The sequence below is a fragment of the Myxocyprinus asiaticus genome, chromosome 42 (assembly GCF_019703515.2).
Source record: "Myxocyprinus asiaticus isolate MX2 ecotype Aquarium Trade chromosome 42, UBuf_Myxa_2, whole genome shotgun sequence".
Taxonomy (NCBI): domain Eukaryota; kingdom Metazoa; phylum Chordata; class Actinopteri; order Cypriniformes; family Catostomidae; genus Myxocyprinus; species Myxocyprinus asiaticus.
Genome location: NC_059385.1, coordinates 24967772 through 24980428, shown reverse-complemented (window position 1 = coordinate 24980428; position 12657 = coordinate 24967772). Strand labels below are relative to the sequence as shown.

General features: G+C 35.2%; 2 protein-coding genes across 4 annotated transcripts in view; one reads left to right on the top strand and one right to left on the bottom strand.

Moving 5' to 3' along the window:
• Nucleotides 1-12657, bottom strand: part of LOC127432786 (uncharacterized) — a 76501-nt gene that overhangs the window by 57608 nt on the left and 6236 nt on the right. The gene's annotated exons all lie outside the window — the stretch shown is intronic.
• The window catches only part of LOC127432748 (chondroitin sulfate N-acetylgalactosaminyltransferase 1-like), a 73665-nt gene continuing 69408 nt past the window's right edge, over nucleotides 8401-12657 (top strand). For 2 of the 3 annotated variants that reach the window (XM_051684141.1, XM_051684142.1), the window contains exon 1: nucleotides 8406-9074. The gene's annotated coding sequence lies outside the window, so the exon portion shown is untranslated. Of the gene's footprint in view, nucleotides 9075-12657 lie in introns of all 3 variants that reach the window. The other variant, XM_051684144.1, reaches the window with a different exon arrangement.

Here is a 12657-nt window from a genome sequence, read left to right as displayed (position 1 = left end):
CTAGGAAAATAGACACAAATTAACAACATTAATGAGACATTAAGGGTATGTGCACAAATGACCAAATATCTGTTGCTTGTAACGAGTAATGCATTAAAATGATTTGATAGGAGTTAGATTGTTGGGTGGAATGTGGAAAGGTTCCACCTCCATTGTGATTGGATCAGTCAGTGTGAGCCCACTTTGAACATTCTTCATCAAAAATCTATTCACCCCACTTAAGGAAAACAATGTGTTTAATAGGGGCCTTTAGCCCTGCTAATTGGACAGTTATTGAAATATTATATATATATATATATATATATATATATATATATATATATATATATATATATATATATATATATATATATCACCTTGAACAAATGTAAAAATGACAAATACTCTCTTTCCTAAAGAAAAACATCAAACGACAAATGGCCAAAAGGCGGAACGAAACAGCGCTATCCACTACCCGGACCAATTATTAGCACACACACTGGATAAAGAGGCAGGAGCGCTGAGCAGGTGCATACCAAAGTGATGTAAGCTTATATTTAACATAAACACTTTTTTGTTTGATGTTTAGTTTACAATTATTATATGGCTGTTTTGCCTATATTTTCCAATTTAGAAGGAGAAAAGCAGAGCTTTTTTTTTTTTCTTTTTCTTTTCAAAGTACTTTTTCTATTTGTTCTTGTTTGTTTGACATTTGATGGTCTTAAAATTATGTTTTATTAATGCCAGAGGATTGAGGAACTTGGTCAAAAGAAAAGCTTTTTTTCTTTTTTGCAAAGAATGCAAAAGTGATTTAATTTTCGTTCAAGAGACTCATTCGTGCCCTGAGGATTTACATTTTTGGAAGAACCAATGGGGAGGTGAGATATGGTTAGCTTATGGTTCAGATCACTCTGGTGGTGTCGCAATTTTGTCAAATAATTTCAAAGGAAAATGTGTGTGGAGCAAGGTGGACTCTAAAAGTCATTGGCTAGTACTACTGATTGATATAAATGATTGTAAGTTCATTATTGTTAATGTTTATGGGTACTGTTCAAAGGATGCAAACACTTTATTATTAGGTGAAATTGAAAAATGTGTCAACTCTACGATGAGAAATAATCCGAATGTTAAATTAATAATTGGTGGTGACTTTAATTTGGTCATGAATGGTTCCATGGACAGATACCCTCCTAGAGCAAACAGTGAATCCAGTGATCTTTGGCGTTTAAGTTACAGTCTTGACTTGATTGATATTTGGAGGGTAAAAAACCCCTCAACTAAGCAGTTTACTTGGAGCAACAAAAATTTCTCATTACAGTCACATATTGACCTTTGGTTGATTTCTTCAGGCTTAGAATCTTTTATTTTAGATACATCTATATTGCCTGCTGCTTTAACTGACCATATGGTAATTAGCCTTAAAGCTGCATTATCTGGGGATGAAGATCGTAGAATTAGTGGAGGATATTGGAAGCTGAATAATTCACTACTGAAATATGATGACATGAAATCTATTATAGAAAGACTTATCCATAATCATTGGATCTCTGTAATTAATAATAGCGAATTTGGTAAACAATGGGAACATTTGAAATTTGAAATAGGATGTGCTGTTAGGACCTATGGAAAACAATTAGCTATTAAAAAAAGGGCAGACTTAGTTGAAATTTCAGGGGAAATTAATAATTTAATAGAGAGAGGAAATCTCACTATTGAGGATCAGACCTCTCTGAATAAACTCCAAAATAAACTTAACATATTATATGAAGAAAAAGCCAAGGGGGCCTTTATTAGGTCAAGGAAGCAGTGTTTAGATATGGGAGAAAAAAAAAACAGTAAATATATCTTTAATCTCGAAAAAAGAAGGGGGGAGTTAAATGCGATTAGGAAAATGAAAATTGATGGTGTTGTATGTGAGGATACTAATCTTATCTCATCTCATATAGCAGATTTGTTTGGTAAATTATATGAAAGTGACTCTAATGTTATTGACCCTTTGCCTATTCTAAATTCTGTTACTTCAAAAAGAACTGTTAGCAATGATTTCAGTCTTATATGTTCTGAAAAAATTTCACTGGATCAAATTAAAGAGGGCATTAATAAGTTAAAAAACAATAAATCTCCTGGGAGTGATGGATTGACTTCAGAGTTAAATAAAACTTTTTGTGACCCTTTATGTAAATTTTTATTGGCAGTATATGAAGAATCATTTGTCAATGGATGCCTTCCACCATCGATGAGAGAGGGTGTTATTACTCTAGTACAAAAATCCCAAAAAGATACACTTTTGATCGATAACTGGCGCCCAATCACATTATTAAATAACAACTATAAAATTTTGGCATCTGTCCTGGCAAAACGACTTAAATATGGCCTTGATGATTTGATTGAGTGCCAATCAGGGTTTATGAAGGGTCGTCACATATCCAACAATGTAAGGTTAGTTCTTGATTTGATTGATTATCGTCATTTGGTTTTGGATCCTGCTCTTGTTATGTTCTTAGACTTCCAAAAAGCCTTCGATTCTGTTAGTCATAATTTCATCTTTAGTGTATTACGCTTCTTTGATTTTAATAATTATTTTATCAATGCAGTGAAAACTCTGTATGTAAGAGGAAACAGTTGTGTTAAAATTATAACTGGAACAACTCCCAACTTTCTTATTCACAGAGGTATAAGACAGGGCTGCCCCATTTCCCCCTTTCTTTTCCTGCTGGTTACTCAGATTTTAAATTTAATAATCAGTCAGAATAGTGTGATTAAGGGTATTAGAATTCAAGATAAAGAAATACAAATTTCTCAATTTGCAGATGACACCACAATTTTCTTAAAAAATCCATCAGAAGTTCCTAAAACATTGGAGATTATTAAAGATTTTTCTCAGATTTCTGGCCTTTCTCTCAACATTTCAAAATGTGAAATATTATCTTTAAAAAATATAAATAAAACAACAATTTGTGGAATTCAGCTTAAAGATGTAATTAATTATTTGGGTGTAAAAGTATCTTTAAATTCAAATTCGGATCTTACAGAAATGAAATTAATTCCCATTAAAGATGTGATTAAAAAGAAGTTTAATTCTTGGCTGGCAAGAGATTTGTCTCTCGCTGGTCGAGTTTTATTATCAAAGGCAGAGGGTCTAGCAAGAGTTTCTTACCTCTTTTCTGTAATGGATTGTCCTAAGTCATCATGTTCTTTATTAGATAAATTATTATATAATTTCATATGGAAATGTAAACCACACAAAATCAAAAAGGAGGTTCTAAGAAATAATATTAATGATGGAGGTCTTGGAGTTGTTGACTTTATCCTATTCAACCATGTTTTAAAAGTAAATTGGTTAAAAAGATTCATTAAAAAGACAAACTCTATATGGAACATATTTCCTAATTTTGTTTTTAATACAATTGGAGGTATTGAATTTTTATTACAGTGCCCCATCTCAATTGGTAAACTACCCATTAAATTAGCAAAATTTCACCAACAGGCCTTACTGTCATGGTTACTGGTTTATAAACATAACTTTTCACCTCACCGTTGTTTTATTTGGAATAATCAAAATATTATTTACAGAAATAAATCATTGTTTTTTGAGAGATGGTATTTAAATAATATCTATATTGTTAATCAGTTGATAGATGACAATGGTCAGTTTTATTCCATTTCAGAATTCTCCAGAAAATTTGATTTTGGGGCATCATTAAAAGAGTATAATATTGTAGTCAACGCTATTCCTAGTGGAATAAAAATTCTTTTGAAAGGAGAGTGAACCTATAAGCATATTTCTCTGAATAACACTTCTATTTCAATAGAAGGAATTTTTATTACTGATGACAAATTCAATAACCACTTTGTTCGCAATCATATCAACAGAAAATCTATTCCAGCATCTTCTTTTCAATGGATGACGCTATACAGTGTTAATTGGAATTTGGTCTGGTCTCTTCCCCACAAATATCTATTAAGAAACAAGATAAAAGAAGTCACGTTTAAAATATTACATAGATGCTACCCTTGTAATGGCACACTCCATAATATATTTCAAAATATTGAGAAAAAATGTATTTCTGTGACATAGAAGAGACGATTGTTCATCTTTTTAATGAATGTCTTTGTGTTAAATCTTTTTGGAATGAGCTTTGTACCTATCTCTCAGAAAAAACAACTGTTAAAATATGTATAAACACTTTTAATATTATTTTTCTTTATAATAACTCAAATTCTCATATCCAGTATGTTGTTAATCTTTTTATTGTACTTGGTAAATATTTTTATACACAAATGTAAATTTTTGGGTAAGAATCCGTTATTGTCAATTTTTCTGGTAGACTATAACTCCTATGTTTTGTCTTTGATGGGCATAAAAAATAAAAAATACTTGAAAAATCAAAAAATGCTTTCAATGTTCAACCTTGTATAGATTTTTTTTTTTTTTTTCTCTGGCTTTTTTTTTTTTGTAATGTTTAATGCACTTTTTTAAAAATGTCATAAGGACCTCTGTTTGTGTGGCTCTTGTAGTTAGTAATAAAGAATGGAATACATTTTCTTTCTCTCTGTACTTTTTTGTTAAAATTATTATCCTACTCAAATGCACGTGACATAAAATAAAAAATAATTAGGTTGAAAGAAATCCAAAAGTAATCAGATTTGATTATCTCAAAAATGTAATCTACGAGATTACGTTACTGATTGAATTTTTTTTGTCATGTAATTTGTAATCAGTACCGGATTACAATTTACAAGTAATCTGCCCAACACTGCTCATTCACACAGTCATGTTTTACTGTCACTGCATTTCATAGCAACAAAATAGTAATTGCACTTATTTGTGCAATGCAAAAATAATTTCACTGTTAGTTTCTGTCCTTGTTTTTTTTTTTTTTTTATGTAAGAAAGAAAGATTATAATTTTATTTCACCGGTTCTACTAAATCAGGTATTTGCAGAGCCGCCCGCCAGTGGCCACTGCTCTCATGTTAGTAATGGGGCCCAATAGACAGACAGACAGACTGATAAATAGATAGATAGATAGACAGACAGACAGACAGACAGATTGATAGATAGACAGACAGATAGACAAACAGACAGATTGATTGATAGATAGACAGATAGACAGATTGATAGATGGGCAGACAGACTGACAGATAGACAAACAGATTGATTGATAGGCAGACAAACTGACAGATAGACAGACAGATTGATAAACAGACAGATTGATTGATAGATAGACAGACAGACAGATTGATAGATAGACAGACAGACTGACAGATAGATATACAGACAGACTGATTAATTGATAGATTGATAGATAGCACTTTTAGATGAAATTGTGAGATAAAACATTACAGCCTGTTATAAAAAGGCAAAGATTTGGACCTGTCTAGCACTATGATATCTGTATCACATTGGGAAATGTATTGAAAAACCCAGACACTACTAAGATTTATACTAGTAAGAGAATGAACATACAGTGGTGTGAAAAAGTGTTTGCCCCCTTCCTGATTTCTTATTTTTTTGCATGTTTGTCACACTTAAATGTTTCAGATCATCAAACAAGTTTAAATATTTGTCAAAGATAACACAAGTAAACACAAAATGCAGTTTTTAAATGAAGGTTGTTATTATTAAGGGAAAACAAAATCCAAACCTACATGGCCCTGTGTGAAAAAGTGTTTGCCCCCTAAACCTAATAACTGGTTGGGCCACCCTTAGCAGCAACAACTGCAATCAAGCGTTTGCGATAACTTGCAATGAGTCTTTTACAGCGCTGTGGAGGAATTTTGGCCGACTCATCTTTGCAGAATTGTTATAATTCAGCCACATTGGAGGGTTTTCGAGCATGAACTGCCTTTTGAAGGGCATGCCACAGCATCTCAATAGGATTCAGGTCAGGACTTTGACTAGGCCACTCCAAAGTCTTCATTTTGTTTTTCTTCAGCCATTCAGAGGTGGACTTGTTGGTGTGTTTTGGATCATTGTCCTGCTGCAGAACCCAAGTTCGCTTCAGCTTGAGGTCACGAACAGATGGCCGGACATTCTCCTTCAGGATTTTTTGGTAGACAGCAGAATTCATAGTTCCATTTATCACAGCAAGTCTTCCAGGTCCTGAAGCAGCAAAACAGCCCCAGACCATCACACTACCACCACCATATTTTACTGTTGGTATGATGTTCTTTTTCTGAAATGCGGTGTTACTTTTCGCCAGATGTAATGGGACACACACCTTCCAAAAAGTTCAACTTTTATCTCGTCAGTCCACAGAGTATTTTCCCAAAAGTCTTGGGGATCATCAAGCTGTTTTCTGGCAAAAATGAGACGAGCCTTAATGTTCTTTTTGCTCAGCAGTGGTTTTCGTCTTGGAACTCTGCCATGCAGGCCATTTTTGCCCAGTCTCTTTCTTATGGTGGAGTCATGAACACTGACCTTAACTGAGGCAAGTGAGGCCTGCATTTCTTTGGATGTTGTCGTGGGGTCTTTTGTGACCTCTTGGATGAGTCGTCGCTGCGCTCTTGGGGTAATTTTGGCCATTTGTGGATAATAGCTCTCACTGTGGTTCTCTGGAGTCCCAAAGCTTTAGAAATGGCTTTATAACCTTTTCCAGATTGATAGATCTCAATTACTTTCTTTCTCATTTGTTCCTGAATTTCTTTGGATCTCGGCATGATGTCTAGCTTTTGACGATCTTTTGGTCTACTTCACTTTGTCAGGCAGGTCCTATTTAAGTGATTTCTTGATTGAGAACAGGTGTGGCAGTAATCAGGCCTGGGTGTGGCTAGAGAAATTGAACTCAGGTGTGATGAACCACAGTTAAGTTATGTTTTAACAGGTGGGGCAAACACTTTTTCACACCACTGTAGAGGCAGGTCAGTGAACCAGAATACTATAAAGGAAGGTAAAGAAGGTTGGTGAATAGCCTGAAAATGTGTGGTGTGACCTGAAAATTGTAGTCCAGAAATGCTCAAGTTGTCATTTGTGGTCAAATGGACAAGAATTCCACAAACTGTACCAACTTGTGTCAGTGTTTGTAAAAGGCTGTAACTGCTGTTTAAAGACTTTACAAAGTATAGACTTTGGGGGAGAATGTTTGTCTGTATAAGTGCATGTTCTTGAATTAAATATTTTTTGATGAATTTGTGTAACTGAACATAAAAAAATGTATTTCTCACATTTTTCTGTCCTTTATTATTATTATTATTATTATATTTTTGATGTGTTATATTTTATATATACTTATATACTTATTTATTTTAAATTGTAACTTTTATTAAGGAAATGTTTCCTCAATGAAAACCTTTCAGATTTGCATGCTTGTCATCTTTTCACCATGGTGGTCTATAGATTAGATGTTACATTTAAATTGTATTTGTTTCACTCAGCCCTAACTGGCCTATTTCTCTGTTTCTCTGTGTTCAGGCATGCTTGTTACTAAGTTACAGTGGTCACAGAATGAACCAATCAGTGTCCCACCTGAAAATGCCACGGCTCCCATATCTCACATTGTGTAGCAATCACACTGGCTTTTAGATCAAGGAACACAAATTCGCCAACTCAGTGGTTGACCTTTGAAACCCTTTACAGCCTGCCCACATTTAATACAGTTTCACTAATTTCCCTCAGTTCCACACACTGCACAGCTATCATGTACCAGCTGGCTACTGTTACACCCACCCCCCCCTAAACCTCACTCCCATCTGGGTCACGGCACCAGTGTCACCGGTCCTACTCGGCATGGGAGTCGGACACTGCACAGTTTTCACGTACCAGCTGGCTACATTTTCTAGTGGTATTATACTCGCAATGTGACAAAGTCAGTCAAGTACTGTTTAGATTAAAAGTTTTCCTTTAAAATGAATAGCCTACCACTTGGTTTGAAATTATTATTATTATTATCATTATTATTTTATATATATTATATATATATATTTTAGATTTTTAGGCATAAGTTTAGTGTCCACATGTGTCCTGCTGTATAATGCTGCGTGACTTTTGATGGCCAGTAGGAGTCGCTGTTTAGCTATTTGAAATACAGAAATGAAAACGAAGTGAAATAACCTGTCATTGCTGTGCCACACATTATTTTACACGGAGTAAAAACAAAAAACAAAGGTTATACAAGGGTTGTACAAAGTTTTTACTTAAGAAAATACATCTACAGATTTTTCCAAGCAGTCATTACCATCAAACTTGTTCCAAACAGGGTAAGCTCCTAAATAAGCTCAACAGTCTGAGTCTGGACTGAATGGGTTCAACTGTTCGCTAACCGTTATGAATGGGATGCATACAGAGCAACCGGAACCCCGAGTAGTGAACTCAGTGAATGTGCTAGGCTTCTGTGTTCAGTCATTCTGATCTTTTTGGCAGTAGATAGCCTAAGTAGCGTGGGAGAGAAATAGGTTCTTCAAGTTAATGTTTTAGTAGCATAAGGGGCAGTTCAGACCAAACACGTTCTTGCTAAAAAGAATAGCAGCGCAACAAATAGAAGTGAACGCAGGTGTCTCGAGGCGCGTTAACCGCGTCTAAATAACGCGGCGCACGTGCGCAAGACGCTGGAGAGAAACGCGGCACAATGGTCAAATACGGACGCAAAGGTTCCACGCTTTTGGGCATCCGTTCAATTGCAGCTGACTGGTTTTTCCCCCAATCATAGCGTATAGAAGCTTATGTACAATTTGGTTTGCGGTATAAGCCGGAAAACTAAAAGAGCTTAGAAGTTATTCGTCTACAAATTGAGCCACAGAGAAAAAATATTAAAGCAGAACTTCATGAAAGCAAACGCGACGGAATAAGTGCATGTAATTTCTCGGCAGCTGCGGATAAATTCAGGTTCATGGGCAAAGAAAAGCGTGCGGGGCGTCAGGAGCGTGTCCGCTTTGGCTGCAGGTAACAACGCATCCTTTATGTGCGGACTGGAGGCGGAGGCAGATTTGGGGTGGGGTGGACCAGAGGATCCGGTTTCGCCGGGAGAGAAACACACAGTGGTTCACCGCTCCTCCGCACACACTTCACCGCATGCTGTACCATCACACAACGCGCTGTTTTGGAGACTGGACACTGAGACATGCTGAGACACTGAGACACTTCTTCTCTATTGTGATGGTAAGCTATATTCCTTACATTCCTTAGATTGAAGTAGCCTATAATAGCATTAGATGTTTATAGGGATGGTGGTCCATATAATAATCCTTTCAATAACTGTTGAATACTGTTATAAACAGTAATTGAATGGTAAAATATGAGACGGCTAGTTACAAGAAGTTGACAAAAGGGCTTTAAGGAATGCTATGTTAAGCGCTATCGACAGCATTTGTATCATAATGTAGATTACCACAAAAATTAATAATATTAATTGCAAAAATAAAATTAAAATCGACTCGCCCCTCCTTTTCTAAAAAAATAATTAAATCTGAGTGACTGTGAGGCACTTACAATGGAAATGAATTGAGGCTAATGTGAAAATGTTAAAATACTCGCTGTTTCAAAAGACGCAAACAATATAGCCTACGTTTTAACATGATTTTAGTGCGATAAAATCACTTACTATATAAAGTTATAGGCATGTGTCATTTTACAATTTCGTGGCCATGACGACGTATTGCCATAAACCATGTAATCTCTACGATTACAACTTTACAGCTCAAATAATATACTAATATAAAATTATATTAAAAATTAATATGTGCTTTTATAAAATTATAAGCTTCACTTTTCTGCCTTTAAACCCTTGTAAATATGGGCCCCATTCACTTCCATTGTAAGTATCTCATCGTTACCTCGATTTCTTTCCTCTTTTTTTCTTAAGAAAATTAGTCGAATACATTTTTGTGGTAATCAACATTATGTCACAAATGCTGTCGATTTATCTTTACTTGTATTGAACTCGGAATATTCCTTTAAATGACAACTTACTCCATGCAGTGTGACAACATGCCCCACTACTAGTGTGTTAAATGAACATTTAAACCTTTCAGATGCAATATCGGTGGTATATATATATATATATATATATATATATTATATTATTATTATTATTATCTTTTGTTTATTTTTTTTGGAGGAAAGATTTTATATGTCTACACATAAATGCAATGGGGTAAAAAGTGCCTTTCAGGATTTGTTGGTTATGTTTTTAGAAGAACATACTGTAAGAGGAACACTAAACAGTAAGCACTTTAGTACATGATTTACATTGTATTTGCAACAACATTGTATGAACACTAGTGACAAGGTACATTTGTGAATTCTTGGCACAGATGCTATGAGATAATTTAAGAAACTTCAGGAACATACCTCAGTGAAGAGGAAATTAGCAGTTGATCAGTTTCAGGCATATAGTATTTCATCTGAGAATAGAATGCCACACATATGATATTATATGATTTGATGATTGTAGCAGGACATTACATTACATGGGCTTTCCTCATTCTAGTAACAGGTTCAATCAGTTTGTCCAAAAAGGGAAGCACAGTTTAAAACTTTATACAAAACTCCCAGGAATCTCTTCAGATAACCAAAGTTTTACTTTTAAACAGTTGGACTGTTTGCCAAACAGAACCAGTTTCCTCTGAACTGACAAGATAGTGGTTTGATTGCTCAAAACGGAAAATGTACTTCTGCATTAGTTAAAGTAGCGGTAGTCATTTTAGGCATATAGATACCGTGTGAACTCAGCAGCTGCACGTATAGACCTCAAAACTCTTTGGACAATGACAACTTTAACTCGAAACTCAATTTTCATTTAAATTCACACTCCTTTCACATTACTGATGAGTTTGTAATAGTAACGTGTGATTAAACTTTGGCTCTCTGATCTGATCTCATTCTTTCTCCCACTTATACTGACCTTCTCTCAGACACACACACATACACACACACACACACACACACACTAAAGCTTATTAATATGAATGGGCAATTTCCTGAGCCATCCTGGGTTGGGAATATCTAGAACATTTGGAGCAGCCTGTAGGTGTCGATTAATATGGTATGTTCCCCATCATTGGTGCTGGAACAAATCAAAGCTAATTCATTGACAATACTGGCAAGCATATTCAAAGGCTTATCTAAATCTTCTAATATAAATGGAGACTTCACTGAATTAGTTTCTGCTGAAAACAGTTTCTGCTCTTCTAGCAGCATGAAATGAAATTGCAATCTGTTTTTTTAAGGATAGTCATAACAACATTGGCATAACCAATGGTGTGAGTTGAATCTGGTATCTATTTCATGTTAAAGAGCTGTCACTATAGACCTGACATTCTGTTGAGGAGATTGTTATGGTGATTATCATTTTTAATTTTTTTTTTATTGTATTTTGTTTATTGTGTTAAAAATCATAATTAAAATTACTTGTGGTTCAGTAGTACAGTAAGAGTAGTATATTTGCGTGCTATTCTGAACATACTATGCTATTGCCTACTATGTACTGCGCAGAATATATTGTACTGCTTGCAGTTTTTATGAATAAGAATCACTTTGCAATATGCAACAATAAACATTTCAACAGTAGCATGCTACACTGTTGTCAAATGTTGCATATTTAATTCGGCAAGTGTAGTCCAGTTATCGTCTCGGAAATAAATATGGTTATTTATCATTTTAATCCAAGTTAGAGTTAAAAATGTTAACTTTTGGCAGTCTGATCAAATAATGACTCATCGAATCATTTCATTCATCACACTGGAAATGAACCTACTACATATTGCACATTTTGGCGAATGTTCACTGAAAACCCTAATAAGTTGATTCTACACAATTGATTTTGTAAAATTGTTCCCTCAATTGAATTGAGTAATGGCATCTCCAAAACTTGTGTAATTAAGTTCACTTAACTTGGTGTTCATATTGAACATAACTATTTAAGTTAAGGTAACTAGATGCAAGTAGACTTAACTCAAATTTGCAATATAAATATTGCGGTTTTTACTTAATCATTTTAACAGAATGGACTCAAATTTAGGTCATACAATAACACAGCTATATAATGAAAAGTATAACTGATTCTAGATCAATCATTAAATAAACTTATTTCTCCACAGAAATGCACAAATACCTGTAGTTCAGTTGCACATGCACAAGGTGAGCTGAAACAGTGACTACGGTTACATGGACACCAGAAAGCAGGTTATTGCGAGAAAACAGTGTTCCCTTTTACTTGCTGTAACGTGGTGGTGATCTCTTAGAGAAGTGGCTTAGGATTTATTCGCAGCTTCATTTAATGAAGACAAGGAAGATGGTAATACAAAAAACATAGAAGAATACAAAATAACTAAATATATACATTAATGCTACAGCTTAACATAAGAACAAGAACTGACAATGAGTGAAGGAAACAAGAGGGTATATATACACACAGATGAATAATGAGGGAACAGGCAGGTGAGTGTAATCAAAAAGGTGCATACTGGGAAATGTAGTCCATGAACAAGGGGAAAACTAAACAGTTACTGAACTGAACTGAAGGTGAGGGAAAAACACAAGGCAGTTCATGACAGAACTGAGGGACTGAGGACCAAGGCGGAGCCATAGGGATGGAGGTCCCCGGTGGAGCCGGAGGATCGGAGAGCCAATGCGTAGCCGGAGGATCGGAGAGCCAATGCGTAGCCGGAGGATCGGAGAGCCAAGGCGTAGCCGGAGGATCGGAGAGCCAAGGTGGAGCCAGGTGACCGACAGACCAAGGTGG